The sequence below is a fragment of the Rhinolophus sinicus genome, chromosome 8, assembly GCF_057876585.1.
Source record: "Rhinolophus sinicus isolate RSI-liver-muscle chromosome 8, RSI-T2T, whole genome shotgun sequence".
Lineage (NCBI taxonomy): Eukaryota > Metazoa > Chordata > Mammalia > Chiroptera > Rhinolophidae > Rhinolophus > Rhinolophus sinicus.
The window spans coordinates 14944984-14964948 of record NC_142508.1 but is presented as its reverse complement, the minus strand read 5'-3'; the positions used below and the strand labels follow the sequence as shown (position 1 = coordinate 14964948).

At 50.2% G+C, this 19965-nt stretch overlaps 1 long non-coding RNA gene across 1 annotated transcript in view; it reads left to right on the top strand.

The window, feature by feature from the left end:
- LOC141567617 (uncharacterized) overlaps positions 1-19743 on the top strand; it is a 214893-nt gene extending 195150 nt beyond the window's left edge. The window contains exons 4-7 of the long non-coding RNA XR_016021937.1: positions 4604-4691; positions 7628-7826; positions 13404-15112; positions 17862-19743. This is a non-coding gene — a long non-coding RNA (uncharacterized LOC141567617). The remainder of the gene's footprint in view (positions 1-4603; positions 4692-7627; positions 7827-13403; positions 15113-17861) is intronic.
- Positions 19744-19965: the final 222 nt, after the last annotated feature.

Sequence of the window (19965 nt, the reverse complement as noted above, 5' to 3'; positions counted from 1 at the left end):
CCCTAAAGACACAACCTCCACTGAGGAACTCACAATAAAAATTAGAAATCACAAAAACCTACAAATTATGGTAAAGGTCACTTAGAAGAAGAAGAAGCAAACAGGCAAACACGGTAATTAACATACGATAATTAACATAGAGGAAATAGAATGGTCTTAAACAGACCATAATAGAAGTATATTTACCATATTAAAAAAACATAAAGGAGGAATAAAAATTATAAGAAAGGACAGCGCAATACAGAAACAGATTTGAAATGTAGACAAATAGTGCTTCTAGAAATACAAACTCTGTCATCAAAATAAAAAATTATTAGATGTGTAAAGTAGTACATTAGACATGGCTAAAGAAAAATTAATGACCGGGAAGATACTTTGAGACTATCATCCAGAATTTTAAATGGAAACTAGGAAAGAGACTTAATCAAAATATATATCTCGTTAAGTACCAGAAGGAGAGAACAGAGTATATGTGAGAGAGGTAATATTTGAAAAGACAGTGGCTGAGAAGTTTCCAGAATTCAAGAAACATTTAAATTCTTAAATTGAAGAATTTCATGTCCCATGAATAAAAATTTAAAAATGAATGCACATCTAGACACTATGTCGATACATTACAGAGAAATCTTAAAAAAGCTTCAAGAGATAAAAGTCAGATGACACAAAGGAATGACCAGCAAAAATAGATAACGATAGGAAATGTGTTTTCAAATTGCTGTCAGACAATAACTAACACCCTAAAATTCAAATCCTACGAGTATGTAAGCCATCATTCAAAAATGAAGGCAAAAGAGTTTTTAATACAAAGAAAGCCCAAGAGAATTTACTACTCACAGATCCTAGTTGAAAGAGCAATGAAAGGATATGACTCAGTGAGATAGAAACTGAACCAGATGGAAGGGATAGACAGCCAGAAGCAACGGTGAGAAAAATAACAAAAGAAACTTTTTGGTAAAGTAGTATTTGATTTGTCCTCCTTAGAAGCTAATAAGTTGGCCTGTTACTGTTTGGTGGATGCTATCAGAAGACAGGAGACTCCTGGACTTTTATACTCACACAAAGAAACCACCATGAGTGTCATGTGTGCGTCAGCTTCTCTTGGCCCCTAAGTCCCATGGAGGGTGACACAGAGGGGCCTAGTTAGACGTTGCACGTACAGTGATTTTGTGTTGCAGCTGAGGAACACTGCACTTGAGGAAATCCATCTTTTGACAGGCCGTGAGCCTGTTCTCTGTCCCAAAGGGAGACATGACCTCATTCTGCAAGATTTCTTCGTGCAAACTCAGCCCTAAGAAATGACCCAGGTAACGAGCAGTTAGAACCTCTTGTTCTTGGCATACTCAGAAAGACGGGGAAGCAGGAGCAATCCGTTGAGGAGTTTCTCTCCAAACAATTATCAAACACAAAACAAGATGATAGAAATGAAACACATCAGCAATCACAATAAATAGAAATTGATTAAACGCCTTTTTAAAGACAGAATTTCTAAGTTTGGGTCTAAAAAAACGAGGCAGTTCATAAGAATCACCTAAAACATAGCTTGCTCTTTTTGCCTTCGTGTTTTGGCCATATTCTGTTTTGGCAGATGTCTGGCTGCCTGTATAATGAGTGTGTGTGTGTGTGTGTGTGTGTGTGTGTGTGTGTACTGGTGGTGATGGTTATGTGTGAGTAGGAGTGAAGCAGTTACTTTCTCTCCCTGCTCCCTCTTTCCTCATCCTTTGTCAAATCCATTCACGCCTCTACAAGACAGATACAGAAAGTTTGAAAGTAGTAGGAATGAAGAAAGGCATACTGTGAAAATACCAACCGCAACAAAACTGGTGCATGAAAATAAATAGCAGATAAAATATATCTGTGGTATTAAAATAAAATAAAAACACTCCACATTAATTCAGAACGAAGCACTTCATTACCTTGGGACAAACAGAACAATCCAACTGAGAGAAAAACGTAAAAAGCCAAATACCCATAGAAGGCAGCATAAGACGGGTGCCGGGTGAAAAGTTCAAACAGCAAGAAGAGAGAGATGGATCTGGTGGGACGTGATCTAGAACTGGGTTCCAGATGAAGAGCGTACTGTGTCAGGTGGATGACACAGGAGGGTGACCCGTGAAGAACGCAGTACGGAAACTGCAGCTTGTTTGAGACACTGAAATATGTATCTTGAGACTTTATAAACAAAGGGAGGAAGTAAATGCACCATGGACACCAGGGGTTGGGCAGCTCATGGTCTTGGTGTTGGGTGTCTGAGGTCAGAAATTTCGTCCCTTTGCTCCCTAAGTCTGTGACCAATTCCAACTCTGTCCTACCGTTTGCAAAGAGATGGTCCTGGTGTGGGCCTAGGTGGTAAGTTATAGGTGGTCTGGAAAAATCATAGAGCCCCAGAAGAGCACAGATCACTCCCCATGGGCAGAAAAACACTGAATGCAAAGAAGAGAAGTGTCAGGCGGAGGCAGGGCACCCCACCATCGTGGGAGCCTAAACCCTTCTCACCCACCAAAGCCGTGTGCTACGGTAACAAGCTGTGGGCACAGACTAGAGAAAGGCACCTTCAAAGCAACAGCCGCAGAAACTGGCGAGCTGATCTATGGGGGCTGCAGTCCCCTCCCTGCATCTCATTAGCGCCTGGGGGAGGGAGGAGAGGGGCTGGCAGGCACTGCCTCCACCTACAGGCCCTGTAAGCCAGCAGAGGTGGGTGGGTTGTGGGAAGGGAGGCACCCAGCTCTCAGCTTACATAAGGCCTCTCAGATGCTGTGCTTGTTAATTCCCTTGTGTGTGAATTTTTACAAAAAGTATTAGATTCCTAACTCCTTGTGTGTAGGGCACTTATTTTAAGTCTTATGTTTCCCAAACCAGCCAGAGCTTGAAAATCTCTTCATACTGTAGGTGTCTAATACGACTCCCATGAACAAAGGTGCGTCATCACCAACTTGTCTTCTGTTAACACCATAGCTTGGACTTGGTCATAGTTGGCTGCTGCTGGCTGGAAAGCAGGGTGCTGTCCACAGACACCCCCACTCACCACACCATTAGGACCCCACTCACCTTCAGAGGGCAAGCTCCATTGTCCAAGTTGGAAATCAGACCAAAAAAAGAAAAAAATCTCAGCAGTGTCCCCGTTATTTTCTCATCTCTTCATGCTTGTATTCCCAAGTTCCCAGGCTTCTGAGAAAGCTTTTCTTGGCCTGGAAGTTGGGAGTGAGATGTGCTTCAGCTGTGGTCCCTTTTGTCCTCTCAGGAGAAGCAGGGGCCACTAAAGATGTACCCCATCCAGCCCCCCCAGTATTGGGGATGTCGTGCCCTCTTACCATCTCTCAGATGTTCCCTCCTCACTTGTTCTACATTAGTAATTAATGCACAAGGTCCTACTCCATTTGAGTCAAATTACTCCCCGTACGGTTCTCTCTCCACAAAATAGGGATGGGTTGATGGAGGGACTTTTACAGAGAAAGGGATGACAGCATGTAGAAAGAACAAGACGTGGCCTCTCTCGACGACTCTTGTTTTTTCCCCCCCCAGCAAACACAAGTGGCGATGCCAGCATTTGTGGCTTGATTCTGAGGCCCTGCCTACCTGGGATGCAGGCTGAGCTGGGGACCAGCCATCTTGGTATGGCATATAATTCAGTTTCATAGTGACCCCTCAGAGCTAGGGTCCTGGGAATGGCCATGAACCCACATGAATTGTAGTCAAACCAGAAAGTGCTTTGTTACCCTTGTTTACCTCGGGTGGGGAAACCATCGTTCCCCAAGTTGATTGAGGTGGGAGTGGTGAACAGACCATGGAGAGGTTGCAGCTCGGGGCTCAAGACCCTCTCCAGAAGCTCAGGCTGGCTGGGGAGAGTCATTTTGGACACCCATTATCTGCACGACACATCAGAAGGCGTTCAAGGCCATTGGGCTTCTGGAACCAGAATCCTTAGGACATTTTCCCTAGCACCAGGACTGTAGGGCTCCACCTGCCTGCAACCAGGGCATGAAGAAGGGCTGCCTGCCCCCTGAATCGTAGCCTAGCCTGGCTCAGCTGGGAGGAAGGTGAGGGACCAGCTCCTCATGGTCGTTCCTGCTGCCTGTGCCTGCTCCTGCTCCATCGTGACAGTGTGGAAACCATCTCCTGCGCAAGCCAAAAACCAATAGCATCCCTGTGCCTGCCTCTAGAGTCCACTGAACATGCTCAGGAGGAAGGGGCCAGGGTGCCTTTGGGAGCAGCTCCAGAAAGTCCAATTTGGGGTTGGGGGCAGGCTTGGCAAAGTCGCTGAGTTTTAGTGTTTTCTTCTGAGCATCTTGGAGGAGAGGAGCCCGTATCTTCTCTGCATCCTCCACACCCTCTTTGCTGGCGCCTTTACCTCCTGGCGCTTTGCCTTCTTATTTCTGATCATCTATACAGACCTGGGGAAGGAAGGGTGAGCAAAGGCTTCCGTGGCGTAGGTGCCGTGACTCATCAGTCAGAGTGGCCCCCGAAGGAAGCCTCTCCTGCGGGATGTGCTTCCTGTCTCCCTCCATCGTTTTGCCTGCACCTTTCCCCTCCCCTCCCCAGTCCCTGGCATCACAATGTAGTGTAACACCATGTCAAATAATTTTCTCCTTTGCTTTGCTTCTCTTAGGGGATCAGCTCCACAAAATCAGGGTGAGAATTTGCGTTCTGGACTCTGAAATAAGGATTTGCGTAGCGGCTCTGGTACCCACTAGTAGGTAAGTGAGCAGTCACTTCCCACCCCTGTTTCCTTGGTCATACAATGGGGACGTAATAGAACCTGCCTCTCGGGGTTTTTGTGAGATCCTCTGAAATCATGTGAGTTGTTACCGTCTGCAACATGTGGCACATGCAATGCGCCAGGCACGAAGCTGCTCAGACTTGAATTTGCTCCAGTGTGGAACAGGCAGGCCCGGTGACAAATGGAGGGAAGAGGGATAAGCCAGCCTTTTGTGCCATTGAAGGAACACCCAGCTCCTATGTCCCTTCCCTCTGCCCCCCGCTAAGCACATGGATAATACCATGTAGCATCAGCCAGGGGACAGATGTCTTCATATGGAAGAGCCAGGTCTCCGTAGCCAGGGACCAGGCCATGCTGGGAGGCACAATTGAATTTTCCCCTTCCATCTGACAGTTCAGGACTAGATGTTACTTTCCAAATGAAAGCAGTTCTGGAAGGTCGTTGGGAACAGTGAATTGTGATTATGCTGGCTCATTTTTAATTCTGTCTCATTACAGCTGCTGTTAAGGCTGCATTATAATAATTGCTTTAGTTCTGCTTTGGTATTTCTGGGCCTCTTTAATGTAGCTGTAATCTATGTGTGTATTAAAGGAAGCAGAGCCAAAGAACGGGGGGCAGTGTTATTAGACCATCAGAACGAACGCTGGAGGAGGGTGGAGGAGGGTGTGGAGGAGACCGGCAGGCAGAGAGGAGACATTGCTGGGACCTGGCAACAGCAGGGGGAGTGGGGATTTCTGGCCCCGGCCCAACGCAGACTCACGCTGTGACTCGGAGCAAGTGGAAGCCGCCTGTTTCAATCTCCCGATCCATTGTATGAGTTGCAAATTCTATCTTGTTGGTGCTTCAGAGCCCTTAGGAGAAAAATCATTGCTGGCGAAGAGCCCCAGGGGTAACTGCAGGGGGCTGAGGGAGTGCCTGTCTGCTGGAGACCCCCCCTGGAAGCCCCCAGCAGAAGAGGCGTGTGACCTCTAGGGCAAGGAAAACGGTCCAAGAAATGGTTTGCAGATAACCCCCCTAGTTCCCAGGGAGCATTTTGCTCTGGTCTTCCTTCCATCGCTCCCTGATCTGTTTTTGTTGTTTTATGTTTCCTTCGAAATTTGGTCTGTTTGAATCCCTTTACACACCCTGTCTTAGCCACTTGGTGTAGGCCTTTCTGGAATTCAAGACTGTAACCGCAGAACCAGCTCCAAACGGTCCTGTCCTGTTTAACGAGATACTGAGTTGCTTTTCAGAGGCAACAGAGCAAGACCTTGCAGCTGGGGCATGCGCAGGGGAGAGAACTTTGGCCTTCAGCTGCACTAGGAAACTAACTCCATCACCTGCTCTCCCCACCAAACCAAAGGACCATGAGATAACCGGAACTTGAACACCAGAGCCCTTTCAGAAGCCAAGGGTCCCTTGTCCAGGGAGACTCAGTGCTGATGCCCTGTTACTGTAGATGGCCAAGTTCAAGGGCCTCCATTGAAAACCTGCCCCACCAGCACTTCCCCATACCTGTTCCCCAGCCCCTTAAAAACCGTTGGCCTGGTTCAGCGAGCACGATGGATTGGAGGCTCCCCTAGGTCTCCCATCTTCTCGGTTGGCACCTTCTCCGTCAATAAGCCTTTCCTTACTCCAAACCCTGACATTTGGAGTTTTGATTGTTTGATGCCTCGGGCACACAGACTTGGGTTCGGTCCCAAGACCCCTGTGGCCTCTCTGTTTTATCCCCTCAAAGGGCAGTGGTGTCCATTTGGACGGCAGAATGCCAGCTGTCCCCCAGGCCCAGGCCACTCACAGTGCTTCCTGTGGGCCGCGTTCTGTGCTTAGCGTCTATCCGCCATATGAATTCCTATCATGCTCACAACCATCCTCTGAATGAAGGAACGATATCATCCCCTTCAGAGAGCAAATGGGGGCCAGCAAGGTCAAGGAAGGTGCCCCCGTATCCAGTGAGTGGCAGAGCCAGAGTTCAAACCCATCTCGTGTGGGGACCGCCTCCTGAGCACTGCGTCTGGCGGCCTCTCCCCACCCTTCCCCACCTCCTGCTTCTCAGGCAGCGTTAGTCCTCCATGCTGCTCAGTGGAAGGATGGTCGGAAGTGGTCCTCAGGCTAGAGACCATAGGGACCGTGACCCTGCTGGAGGGTGTAGGTCAGAGCACCCACCAGCTGAACAAAGGTGCCTTTCCGTTCCTCAGCTCTCCCCCAAGGGTGCCGTTCCTTGTAACCATGGGCATCGCAGAGGAACTGAGAATGAGGAAGAACCCTTGAAGCCATGTCCCCGCACGCCTATACCCCCACCTTGTGCCTGAGCCACACGACCCCCAGATAGTTCCAGAAGGATTCCTGTTTATGCTCGTCCCAGTGTTAAAGACTTCCCCATGAAGAGGGTTTCAATGCCTCTCTCAGGGCCTTCTCTGACTTCCTCAGGGAGAATAGTCTTCCTTATAGGCCACTGAAATACAAACTCCTGGAATCTCAGTGTTAGGGGACCTCCACGTCAGTGCCCACAGCACAAGTCCCTTCTCATCGTCCCTGACGGGTGTCCCACGGCCTTGGCTCAAACACACAGGAAAGTGGCTGCCACACCGAAAAGGACATGGCAGCCCATGTCATGTCTTAAATAGTTTGAATTGTTAAATAGTTCTTCCTTATTCTGGATCAAAGTCCCCGCCTGATAACTTCTACCAGGTAGTTTGATCTCCTGGAATGAAGGCATTCTTTTTCACGCGATAGTAGGTTGAAGTTGTGAAGGCAGCGGGAAGTTCCGCCCGAGTCTTCCCTTCTTCAGATTTAACATCCTCCGGCCCCTTTTCTGTTACTTCTATTCAGCTATTCCTCAAGGAGGAAAAACAGGTCAAAAGATCTTAGATTGTCTCCCGCACATACTCTGCTTATATACGTGTTTCCTCTTTTTCCTTTACCATCTTCCAGCCAAACTCTTGGGGTAACCACCACCACCACATATTGTGTTGAGAGTTGGACAATAGAAAGAAACTCTGATGTGGTCTCTGCTCTTGGCTGTGTAACAGTCACACTGACAACGGCTGAGCACCAGCTTTGGACAAACTGCCTCCTTCTTCCTCTGGTTATTATCACCACCATCATCATCGACACTATGACTTTTGGTGTGGTAAGTGCATTTATACTTGTGTGCAAACAGTGTTCTCTTTTGACTGTAGGTAGAAGTATGGGACTGGCTGCCCAGCAGGCTGACTCAGTCCTATTCCTCCCTTCGCCCCCATCACCTTCTGGGTCACCCTGCTGTCGCTGTGCCTTTTGTCTCTGTTCTTAGTTTTCCTTAATCGGCCCATCCAAGAAGCCTCGTCAGGGCTCCCATCGCTCTTTCCCACAGGAACATGCCACTCTCCCCCCAAAACTATCTTTAATTAGTTAACAAAATTTCCCTCCACGACACAGGCTGCTCTCCCCCAGAAAAGCCAGTGACAGAAACGAACACCATTTGGTCTAATTAGTTCTGATATTTCACACAACATATTTGTGAGGTTTTTTTGGAGGGAGGGGAGGAAGGCAGGGAAAATGCTTCTATTAAAAGAACAGCAGGGAGGCTTGGGTGATGGGAAGAGCAGAGTTTGGGTCTTTGCTGCAAATAGAGCCTTCGTTAAATGAGGACCACCTGGCCTGGGGACACTTCCTCCCACCTCTATTCTCCGTTCACCTCTATCTCCCTGCGTCGGGCCTCCCCAGGGATGAGTCCCACGTGTTTTCCTTATTCCAATGACTTACGAGGTTCCTGACTGAGTGACCTTTTCTCCTCTGATGATAAATCTATGCAGGGCGAGGTAACATGAGAGTGGGCCCAGCGCTGGAGACCTGGGAAGTTGGGAAACAGTGTTCTCTATCCATCCTGCCCTTGGCTTGCTCTATGACCTTGGAAAGACTATTGAACTCTCCAAGGCCCCTTTGCAGGTCTAAGAGCTGTGCCTTAGGATAAAAGGAGGGGGAGAGGAAGGTAAAGTCATGCCTTGAGCTGCTAGAATCGATGCCTCTCAAGATATGGACTGTTGGCAATTATAAAGTGTATAAATTAGGAGTAGCTGTTGACATAGAAAATTGATTCTATATTTCTCTGTCACCTTTGCTGTCATCACTTTCTACCCTGTAAGCCTTCAGAGGTGTGCTTACCAGGCCAAAGAGCCGAGCGTTTCTCGGGGTATCCCGCCACACGGCTGTAGCCTCATGAGCCGTACCCGCAGGCTGTAGCGAAGGCTGGAAATCAACGCTGGGCTTCTCGCACGTTCAGGTTGGTCGCCGCGCCCAACCCAACATGGATGTTCCACAGCGGAAACCGGGCAGAATCCCAAGTTGCACGATGGAAAGAATACGGGGTAAAGAACACGTGTGCTTTAATGACCTTGTTGGGTAGGGACTGGGGAAAGCCAGTAGGGTGAGCCTAAGCTTCAAGTGTGAGGGATTCTTGAGCCATTTCTGGAAACTTCCCTCATTAGGGGCTGTCTCTGCGCGATTCTGTTGGGAAGCACGGGCCAGACCTGCCCGGCTCCACAGACTGCCCTGAACCTCCTCCCTGTCCCCCGTTATTTGGCCCGTGGGACATGTGTTCTGGGCCTCGTTTATCCTGCTCCTGTCCTCAGCACTTTCTGCCTCTGACCTGAGCGTTGCCCTGTTGCGACCTCCACCTGTACCGTCTGTGTATCCCAGCCGCTCCTGGGAGGCGGGATAGACGTTACCCAATACGCATTGTATTTTATTTATTGTATTTTATTACAAATGTGATGATGATTGTGAAAACTTCAAACCTGAGAGAAGTATGTAATGTCCCAGGTAAAAGTTCCCTGTGCTCTGTAATCTATGTCTGTCACTTCACCCTCAGCCAGAAGTCCACTAATTTGTTTGCACAGAACATTTTAAAACAATTTATATAAGCGGGGTTCGGGGGGTTCGGGGGTGTGATCAGTCACACCCTCTTGCTAAGGCGATGTGATACAGACCAGCCCCTCTCCAGCTGCCCTGGGAACTAGGCAGTGCCGCCTTTGTATTTACCCTATGCCCGTTCAGGTCCCAGAGTCTGTACTCTGCCTGTTTCCTTCCCGCGGCGTCAGGAAGATTTGGCTCCAGCTGGACTTCGGCACCTCCAGGGTGACCTACTTGCTTCTAAATCACAGCTGTTTCCAGGGCGTCCCCAGAGACAGGCCTTTAAGTTATGGCAGTGGCTTCATATCAGCCCACTAGGAACATTGGGTAGAAGCTCCAAGACTCAAGGGTTCCATCGCTGCATCTGACAGTCTCTCTCTGTCCCCAACTGTCCCAGCCCTGTTCATTCTGCCCTCACCCCACTTCCTGGAAGAGTTTGGAAGCATCCTGCTGTCCCATCCCGGGTGTCCCTTGGCCTGGATGTAATCCCCCTGAGAATGGCAGCTTCCTCACCCAACCCCACTGTTTGATCTTCCATTTGGGTCTCTTGCACCCAGACTCTCTCCCCTCTTCACATGGCAGGGGTTGGGCTCTACCCTTGTCTGATTCCTTTCCCAGGGCCAGCTGGTTTCTGGGATTCCCTCACATCAGCCCCACCTGAGGCAATAACCCCTCAGAATTTCTATCAGTGTTCTGCCTCCCCACTCAGGTCAACTTCTGGCTTGGTGAGAGGCCTATGTTTGTCCCCACGATGTCCAATCCTGGACCTTCCACTTTCCCGCACCCGGAAACAGGGATGCAGGCTGCACGCCCCCCACACACAGAGTGGACGGCCAATCTTTACAGCCTGGGTCGCTCCTGTCCCGATTGTCATCAACTCAAACTTGGGAACCTCCCCAGTCCCCACGGCCCCCTCCTCTACTGTGCAATCGAGGCCATGTCATTGGCGTCATGTTTAGCTGTCACTGCTATTTCCCAGGAGACGTTAACTGTCACTCAAATGTTGAGCAGCGCTGCTAGTTTGCAGTCCTATTTGGCAATTTATTATTGTTACTAATACTCTGTCAGAAAAATATTGATGTCCCTTTAAATATGTGATTCTCACAGGCTTTCTCTAGGTAGTTGCTTGTTTTCAGGGACACATTTTCTCCCTCAGGGACGCAACCCTAATTTTATCTTGAAATTGAGTAAGAAAATCAGATGCATGTTTTTGGGACTTGTTTCATAGGCAGCATTCTAAGGTCACAGACATGCCTGCACACACATGACAGAAGTCGAGGGAGATGAGGACATAATGTCAGTCACCGTGTGTGTGATTGGGGTGTCCCCTTCCCTTACTCCCAGTTTTACCTACAGAGAAATTCTGGATTGAAGATATTTCTGCCTTTTGTTTAGGGGCTTTGTTTTCTTGGTTTCACATCAGACGTGCTTATTTCGTTTAATGTTTCTATAGAACTTACCATGTGCCAGGCACTGTTCTGAACTCGTACAAGTAATCTAGTAAATCCTTAGATAGTCTTACAAGGTGAGAGCTCTTATTCTCCCCATTTTACAGATGGGAAAACTGAGGCAGAGAGAGGTTCATGAAAGTGATCAAGGTTACACATCCAGGAAGCAGCCGAGCGGGGATGAAAACTCAGGCCACCTGGTGACAGAGTTGGCGTGTCTGCCTGTCACCCCAGGGTGCCTCCTGGACCCGGGGATCCTGTTCCTCTGCTGTGGCCCATTTGCTCTTGGACTTGGGTCCTTGGGAGGGCAGCCGTGCCTCACTCCACAGGAAATTTCTTCCCTCTCTCTCCACAGGAAATTGCAGGTGACAGGTCTGCACACAAACCTCTCTGCTCTCGGACATGTGGGATTTTTTATTTTTCCTTCTGGCATCCATTTCCTTCACCTGGAGGATGAATCGAACAGCTGAGTTGATGCTGTGTAACTGCGGTGTCTGATTTATCCTCAGATGAACTTGGAATAAAACTCAGCCTCCTGCCAGCCCACTTGGCTGCCGCACATTGTTTCCAGTTGTGGTCAAAGGCCTGCATCGCCGTTCTGTGCATCTGTCCTCAGGCCACCTCGTGGCTGTTTTGTGGTTCTGGGAATCCAGTCAGTGACCTGACAGCCCGTTTACTGCCCTGGCCTCTAGTGACATCCCTGCCCCTCTCGTCAGGCACTGGCCATTGCATGACCAGTCCCGACACTATGTGTCCTTATTGCTCAATTCGGTGGTACCAGGGGACAATGTAACATGAAAAGGGAATGTGACAGGTGGAGCAGGAGGCTGTGATGAGACTACCTGACGCCCCATTCGGTGCCCAGGCTGCTTGTGACTGAGCTGCGGAGGGTTACACCGCGGTGATCAGTGAAGATGGCCGTGCGTGACTTGGGCTCCCTTGGACTTGCCAAGCTTGGCCCTACATCAGCAGCAGGGCACGGAGGGCAGGGAAGGAGGAGAACAGGGCGCTAGCCCCTGCCTCAGTTTCCTCACCGGGATAACTAAGGGCTCAGGTCAGACATTCTCTTGGCCCTTGTGGCTCTGGGATTTGAGGGTCATATGGGGTAAGGGGTCGGTGGTGTGATGGGGAGGCCAGAAAAGCCCCCCATTCCTAGAATCACACTGCCTGGGGCTGGTCAGTTTCTAAGCCAGACAGTGAGCTGAGAGGCAGTGGGGAACATACAGCAGGGTGGTGACAGGTAGCAGTGGCACTTCTGGTGGCCAGCTGTGGCATTCACTCACGGGGCCCCTGATTACTAACATCCACTCGCATGACATTCTGGGACTTCTCTCCTGCTGAGCTCCACTCCCTCCAATTCCTGGACATCTGCCCATCAATCTTCAAGGTGCTTCTTGGTCACGTCTTTAACCACAGGTATGGCTGGGTCCAGGCTCAACGTCCTAATGAGTGCTGGGGACCACAGGGTCCCCCGTCTCGTGGCCAGCACAGGGCATGGACTCGCCCTCCACCCCCCATTCCTCCTCACCTGCCCGGCCACCCTACCCCCTAACTCTCCTCCCCTGACTGGGCCACTGGCAGGCGCCCTGCCCGTGATGGATTTTTTTCAGGCTTCATTTAGTGACATAACCATCCCATTAAAATATACAAATGGCCCAACCATGGATCCTGATGCGCAGTAAACGGTTCTTCGCCTCTTATCATTTTTTACGGGAAGAAATGGGCTTCGTGCTTCCCGTGCACCCCCCCCCCCCAGCCTGCAGGTGGGCCGTGTGGGGGGCGCGACAGACTCCCCTCCTTCATCTGCCAGGCTGTCAGCTCCGCTCCAAGCACCACTCACTCACGAGGGGGGTGCAGTTCAGCTTTGATTAACTGTCCCGTGTGATATTAATTTCTGACAAGAGGCTCACTCTGCTGTCTCTGCAGGAAAAGGGAGGTGGGTGGTGGCAGGAGGTGGGGGTTCAGGGCACGGCTCCTGATTGGACCCAGTCTTTTATGTATTGTCTGTTCTGTTCGTTTTCAGAAGGCACTGCCTTTCTTTCTGTGTCCTTGTCCCTGGCTCCCTGTCCCCTGCCCTTCACTCGGTTTTTCCTGTGTTTTCTCATCCAAGAAGTGGGAGCCTTGATGCTTGTTTCTCTTGCCACATGGCAAGATTGCAGGGGCTCTCTGAGCTTTCCAGGTAAGGAGATAACCTCCTAGTGGACTAGGGGCCTCTCCAAACTCCAGGAGGGAGGGCTCAGTGATGCTAAACTCAGTGCCTTTCAATCCACGCCCAGGGCCTGGACCCTGGCAAGGTCCGCTAACCCACATCTGTGTGCTGGCTATTCCTCAAAATCGACCCCGTGTTCTCCTTCTGTCCTTTGACCCAGGTCCTGCCCGGCACCTCTAATGGCTTCATTTCCTCCCTGCGTTCTGAACTGGGGGCATCTCCTAAGATTCCAGCCTGGGCCATCTGCTCTTTTCTACATATAAGCACTCACAGTGGACACTTGTAGAAGCACATCCAAGGTGCGAGTGATTTGGAGGAGGGCCGGCTATTTGCTGAAAAGGAGTCATCCTTCCCCAGCCGCGGAATCGCCCTGTTCTCTCAGGCAGCAAATTCCTATCTTCCTGGCCTCTCCTCCTGCCTGCCTTCCTGCCAGCTGCCTTCTGCAAGTCTAGGAAGTCAAAAGGATGCATTGGGGCAGGGACGCTGCTGCAGTTTGCTTCCTCTTGTTGCTGCTGCTGCTGGTTCTGCCTCCACAGCCAAAGAGGCAGCTGGTCCTCGGTGATGCGCTGTGGGCAGAGCTGGGAGAATGTGTCTCTGCTTATGTGTCTTCCAGGCTGTGGATGAAGCCCCCTCCATAGCGTCCTAGATTGCTGCACGCCCCTTTGGTGGAGGCTGGCTGCCACCTCTCCACCCGGGCGGCACTGGGGCAAGGATTGCTGCATGCCCAGCCCAGAAGGACGCATGAGTGGATGTGGACCCAAGCACGTATCCACACATGCAGACACTCATTCTTGACCAATCTCTGCACATTTGGCTCAAAGGCGCAGAATAACTTGACCTAGCACCTAAGAGGTACTCTGACATTGCAATGCTGTTTGGGGAAGATAATTGTACCGGAACAAAGAGAAAGTCCTTTGAAATGTTCCAAAGTTCTACAGGAATGTCAGGGTCGATAAGATGAAGACCACTCTTCTAAGTATCGTCAGACCACACCTCCGCGGGGAGCCTTGGGAAGGAGGAAGAGGGTGTTTCCAGCCAGCTTGCACATGGAGATGGGTCTGTGCTGCACTCCACCTTTCCAGATGCAAAAAGACAAACGAGCAAGTGCTGGGGGAGAGTGGCCAAGGTGGTGGGGGCTACGCGTGACAAGGACGGCTCAGGAGCTGAGGCTCGGCCTGAGGAGGGGCTCGTGGCTGCTGACCAAGATCTAAAGGATTTTCACGTGGAAAGACCATCAGCCAGCCCCAAGGTGCTCCAGAGGCACAAATAGGACGCCTGAAGTGCAGGTTCTGGAGGCAGCTTTCCTCCCAACACTTGACTCTCCACAACCATCCACGTTGCTTTGCTCCTCCTGCTGACAGGAGTCAGGAAGTGTGGCCTGAGAACATCTTGCATTGGGAGGAAAGCTCAGTGAGATGACACATGAGGTGCTTTCTACCTTCCAGGGCCTTGGGTTCTAACCAGTTACCCTCCACTGAGGAGATTGGAACCCAGGGCCACAGACAGAAGGAGGAGTTCCCATAACTTCTAGAAGTGGAGACCCCTCAGATCTTCACTGCCTCAAGGCCCCATGCCCCCTTGGGTCCCGGAAAACCAAAGCTAAAAACAACGTATGTCCCCCGAGAGGCTCGGTCACCTATTCACAGCTCTTCAGGATGACAATCCAATTGAGATTTGGGTTCCAAACACAGAAATACAGGGATGAAGAAGACAGTGGCTCTTTGAGGGGCCTCCTGGGGTTCAGAAGAGTTCAGGTGACTTCCTCCTGTCACATGTAATCGTCTGACTTCTCTTGATTCTGCAGCTGCCCCTCTTCATGGCCTGGCCTCACTCTCTACCCGCCTCACAGGGGACAGGACCAAGAAGTAGGTGAAGAGAAAAGGGGTGAGGGGGGGAGGGCGATGAAGCCCCTGATTTAGGAGACAAAAAGCACGGCAGTGGAAACAAATCTATTTAGAAGCCTCCAGCAGATTTTAGACACCTTGATTAATCATAACTTGCTACACATTATTTCTCTATAAACAAACTACAATGTTACTCATAGAAACAGCTTTATCTTGACAGCTGCAAAATGTCAGGATTTAATGTGGAATGAGCAGAGATACACCATATGTTACCACTGCAGGCCTGGAACACACTAATTCACAGCATATTGCCTCCTACCAAAGAGGTGATTGCAAAGAGGACTAGGTTTTTGCCTTGCCGCCACCGTACACGCTGTCGCCAGGTCCCCAGCCCCAATCCTGGCAGAGCTATGATGCCTGAAATGCCACACAGAGGACGGCTCTGAGAGTTGCCAACTGTGAACAAGATGGCAGCCCAGAATGCATGGCTGTGGTTGTGGTGTTTTATTTTTAAAAACTGACTCTAATAAATACAGGTGTACCCCACTGGGAAACCCATGGTTCCAGTACAATAATAAGGGGAAAAGTCAGTACATTTATTGGTGTCCCGCTGGGGAGAATTGCTGCTACTTTTGCTAGAAGGAAAAACCGACCAAAGATACTACACCAAATAGAACCCACTACGGAAACAAACAACTAAGGAACAAGTTAAATGCAAGAAAAAATGGAAGTTAGTAGTCATGAAGATCAAGTTTGTGAAAGGGCTCGTTACCGAGGGGAAGCTTTCTCCCAAAAAGAAAGAAGGAAGTCGCCAGTAGCTGCACAGAGCTAGAAAACCCACAGGGCACATTTTCATAGAGAGGACTGTTTCTTAGTTCTTCTTTTGGCTTTCTTTCTTTCCCCTCTTATACCTCTTTTCTACCCTAATATGGCTCTAAATCAGGGGTCTATAGGGTCCAGAGCCCAATCAAGCCTCCTGCCCCTTTCGGTGAATGCCGACTCCCTGGAACACAGCCACTCCCCTGCATGTATGGATTGTCTGTCTGCTCCTGTGCTCAGCAGCGAAGCAGATAGATGCAACGGAGACCATATGGCCCGCTGCAGAAAATGTTTGCTGACCCCTGCTCTGAACTATAGATGTGTTTATGTCACTCCCCAGCCTAAACACTTGAGGCATGTTGTCAATTAATTTTTGGCCGCCCAGGAGTCAACCCCCTTCCTCCGGCTCTAGAACCCTGATGTTCTTTGGGGAGCGTACCACTCGCATTGCCTGGTCATAGCGGGACTGCCTTCCAGGGGACGGGCCTGTGGTCCCAACTTGGTGTCACACTTCCTTCCTGGACTGTGACTTGCCAGTGGAGTGAGGTGCCATTGATTTGGCCTGTGGGGAGCTCCCTCAAGCTGTGGAGTCCCAGGGCAGGCCTAGTTTCAGTCTCCTAGATTCCTGGTTGTGCTTCTGGGTGGTGTCCCACCTCCACCGTTCTGCTACGTGGGTTTTCTTGCCGAAAGAAGTGAACGCTGGTTTCTGTTGCTTTTGACTAAAGAAGCTGAACGTATGCCAGTAGCCTCCCAATGGCCCCCCATCATCTGTGGGTCAGGTCCACAGTGAGACCTGCAGTACAGACACCCCCTGACGTGGTCCTGGCTCACCCTGAGGGCCTCCCCCAGCCCCACTTCCCTCCGAAATTCCAGTGCTCCATCCTCTGAGGACGCCCACACTCCAGCTTCTCTGTTAAAATTGCTAGTTCATGGCCATCTTCCCCACCTTGCTATGGGCTCCTGGGGGGGGGCAGGGAATGGTCTTATTTAACTGTTGCTAGAGCATAGCAAGGATGTTGACTGGTAGACGAACGAGCCCCTATTTTCACCATTGGTTCTGCATTCAGCTAAGTTTTCGTCTTAGTCACGCACCAGTAGTTCCCCAGCCCAAATCATCATCAAGTGGTCCTTTCTGTTCCCACGCTGACTTTATTCCCTGGCCCCAGTTATTGGCTGCTAGTCCTGATTCATTCAAGCCCTGAATTTTTACCGCGCTCCTGGGCGGGGGTTCCAGTCTTCTTCCCCCAGGGCTGTACCTCTGCCCTCAGTTGCCGAGGTCCTGTCATGTTCTTCCCACTGCTGCTGTGGCCGACAGTTCTGCACCACGCCCTGTATCTCCTGGCAGGAGCTCTGCTGCCTGACACTACATAGGATAACCCCCTCACCCTTCCCTCAAAGCCCTGGAGGGAGGTATGAACCTTCCAGATGCTTCCTGTCCTCCTGGATTGCCTTTCCTGGACTTCTTGGGTCTCTACTTGGATCCTGGTGGTCTTGACCTGGCTCATCTGATGGTGGCAGGAGGCTGGGTGTGCCTCAGTGGCACAAGCGGCCAAGACAGAAGTGTGTGGGAAGTGCCTTCGTGGTCTTTTTTGCTGGCAGGAGAGTCTTTGCAGAGAGGGAACTAATCCTCTGGGGAGCACACAGCTGACAAGTTTCAGCAGGACAATTAAAGCTCAAACCCCTGTGCCCCTGGTGCAGTTCCTTTCCCCTGGGCCGCATGCGTGGAGCCCTGTTGAAATCCCGAACTCTTAATGCCCAGTCCACCTAGCGGAGATGAGCATTGTGAGGCTTTGCAGGCCCCTGGGAGGGAGAGAAATCCCTCTCTCTGACCCACTTCCTCCTTGCGGCCTACTTTCATGGTGGGCCCGGGCTTTCCGAGTGCAAGGTCCTGTCTGGAAATCAGAGGCTGAAACATCAATACTCATAATTCTCTTTCTCTAATGTTCTTCTGCCAGAAGGACTTCCGGGAAGTGCAAAACATCCACATCCACATCCTGCTGCCCGGGACCAGGAAGGGTGCTTGGTTCCCCTCCAGTTGGGCGAGTCATCAAAAGAAGCAGATTGTCCCACGTCCAGCTCTGCAAGTCCAAATCTAGTGTCCTAACTGTGCCCAAAGAAGGCATCATTATCAAGGGGAAGGCTCCTTCTTGGCTCCGAAGCTTACTTCTGAAGGTAATTGGCGGCTGCTGGTCCCTGCTGCCAGGAACTCCTCCAAACACTGAGAAGGTCAAAAACAAATCTGGTGAGTGAGATCAGATTTGGTGGAGAGGATGAACAAATATCCTGAAGAATCTAGGACAGGCTGACACTGTCAAACGGGCGGCTCAGTTGTTTCCACAAACCTTTAGCATGTCCCTCAAGTTCTGCAATTTCTGGCCCACGAATTATATCTCCAAGACTGCCTTCCACATTCAGAATGGTGGAAATCTCTGCCTGAACACAATCCACATACTTGACTTGGAGTCTGGTCCTGGGGCCCTTGAAGGAAGCCTCAGCCTCCGGTCCTCTGCTTTCCTCTGGCCCAGGCTGCCCGGGATGGGGGCCAGCTCGCTTGCCTTGCCCTGTGAGGCTGCCACGATGAGATTAGAAAATAAAGCCGATGAGTTCGACCCTGTCCCCAGTCCAGCTTCTGCTTCCCAGCTCTGAGCTCCTGGCAGAAACTGATGCATCGGTTGTCTTTTCTGTCACTGGCCTTTTTCTCCTGTTTTAAGGACTTGACTCTGGAGCTCAAAAGACTCCAGAGACCTAAAATAGAAATGTCAGAAGGAGCAAAGAGCAGCAGCCCATCATTACCAAGCAAAGTGGCTTCCCCTTGTGGATCCAGGGCCCAGAGATGCTATAGCACAGTCTTGGATTTCAGGAAAGTGATTCCATCATTAACAGCAGTACTCAGCGATGAGATTTACCTGGATTTCTCCACACTTGCAGACTCTGTGTGTGTGTGTCTGTGTGTGTGTATGTGTGTGTGTGTGTGTGTGTGTGTGTGTGTAGAGAAAGAGAGAGAGAGAGAGAGAGAGAGAGAGAGAGAGAGAGAGAGAGAGAGAGAATAAAATGAGTTTCAGAGCAAAATATCCCTGGATTCTGATTCCTAAGTGCTAACTCTGACATTCTCCCCCTCTGATTACACACAAAAGTGACCTCAGCCTAAATTCAGTCCCATGGGGAAAAGCTAGACTTTGGGTGGTGGCTGGGAGTTTTGCATTTGCTTTAAAGTATTATATAGATTCCACAGTCACCTCGTGTTTAGCAGTGCTGAAGGAGGTGAGTGATCCAAAACCAGTGGATGACCCCCAAATCATTACCATCTGTTTTTGAAATGTGCCATTGGATCATGCTCGAAAGCTAATTTGCCTTGCTAATCATGCTTTCCTTTTACTGATGTTAAAACTAGCATTTCTGTCCCATGAAAAATAAAATCAGCTCGTGATACATTGTGAATCCACTGCATATGATGCAGAGGCCTTTAAAAAAAAAGAGGGAAAAAAGACTAAAAGGCAAAGAAGACGGTGTGTGTGTGTGTGTGTGTGTGTGTGTGTGGGCCTCCTCTTTTCCTCAAATTGATTTTTCTTGCCACAGTTAGTGAAGAAATGAAAAGTGTAGTCAGCTCTCAGGACCTAAACTGACTGTACATTTTCTGCTCAAAGGAAAAAAACAACTCCTATTCCCTAGATAGCTTTTCAGTCCCTGATTTCAGTTTGATGTAGGTTTGTTCAGAAGAATGATGGTGCTTGTGCTGGTGGTGATGGTGATGGTGCTGGTGGTGATGGTGCTGGTGCTGGTGCTGGTGCTGGTGGTGCTGGTGGTGCTGGTGGTGCTGGTGGTGCTGGTGGTGCTGGTGGTGCTGGTGGTGCTGGTGGTGATGGTGCTGGTGCTGGTGGTGCTGGTGGTGCTGGTGGTGCTGGTGGTGCTGGTGCTGGTGGTGCTGGTGGTGCTGGTGGTGCTGGTGCTGGTGGTGCTGGTGGTGATGGTGGTGATGGTGGTGATGGTGGTGATGGTGATGGTGCTGGTGATGGTGGTGCTGGTGGTGGTAATGGTGACGGTGCTGGTGATGGTGATGGT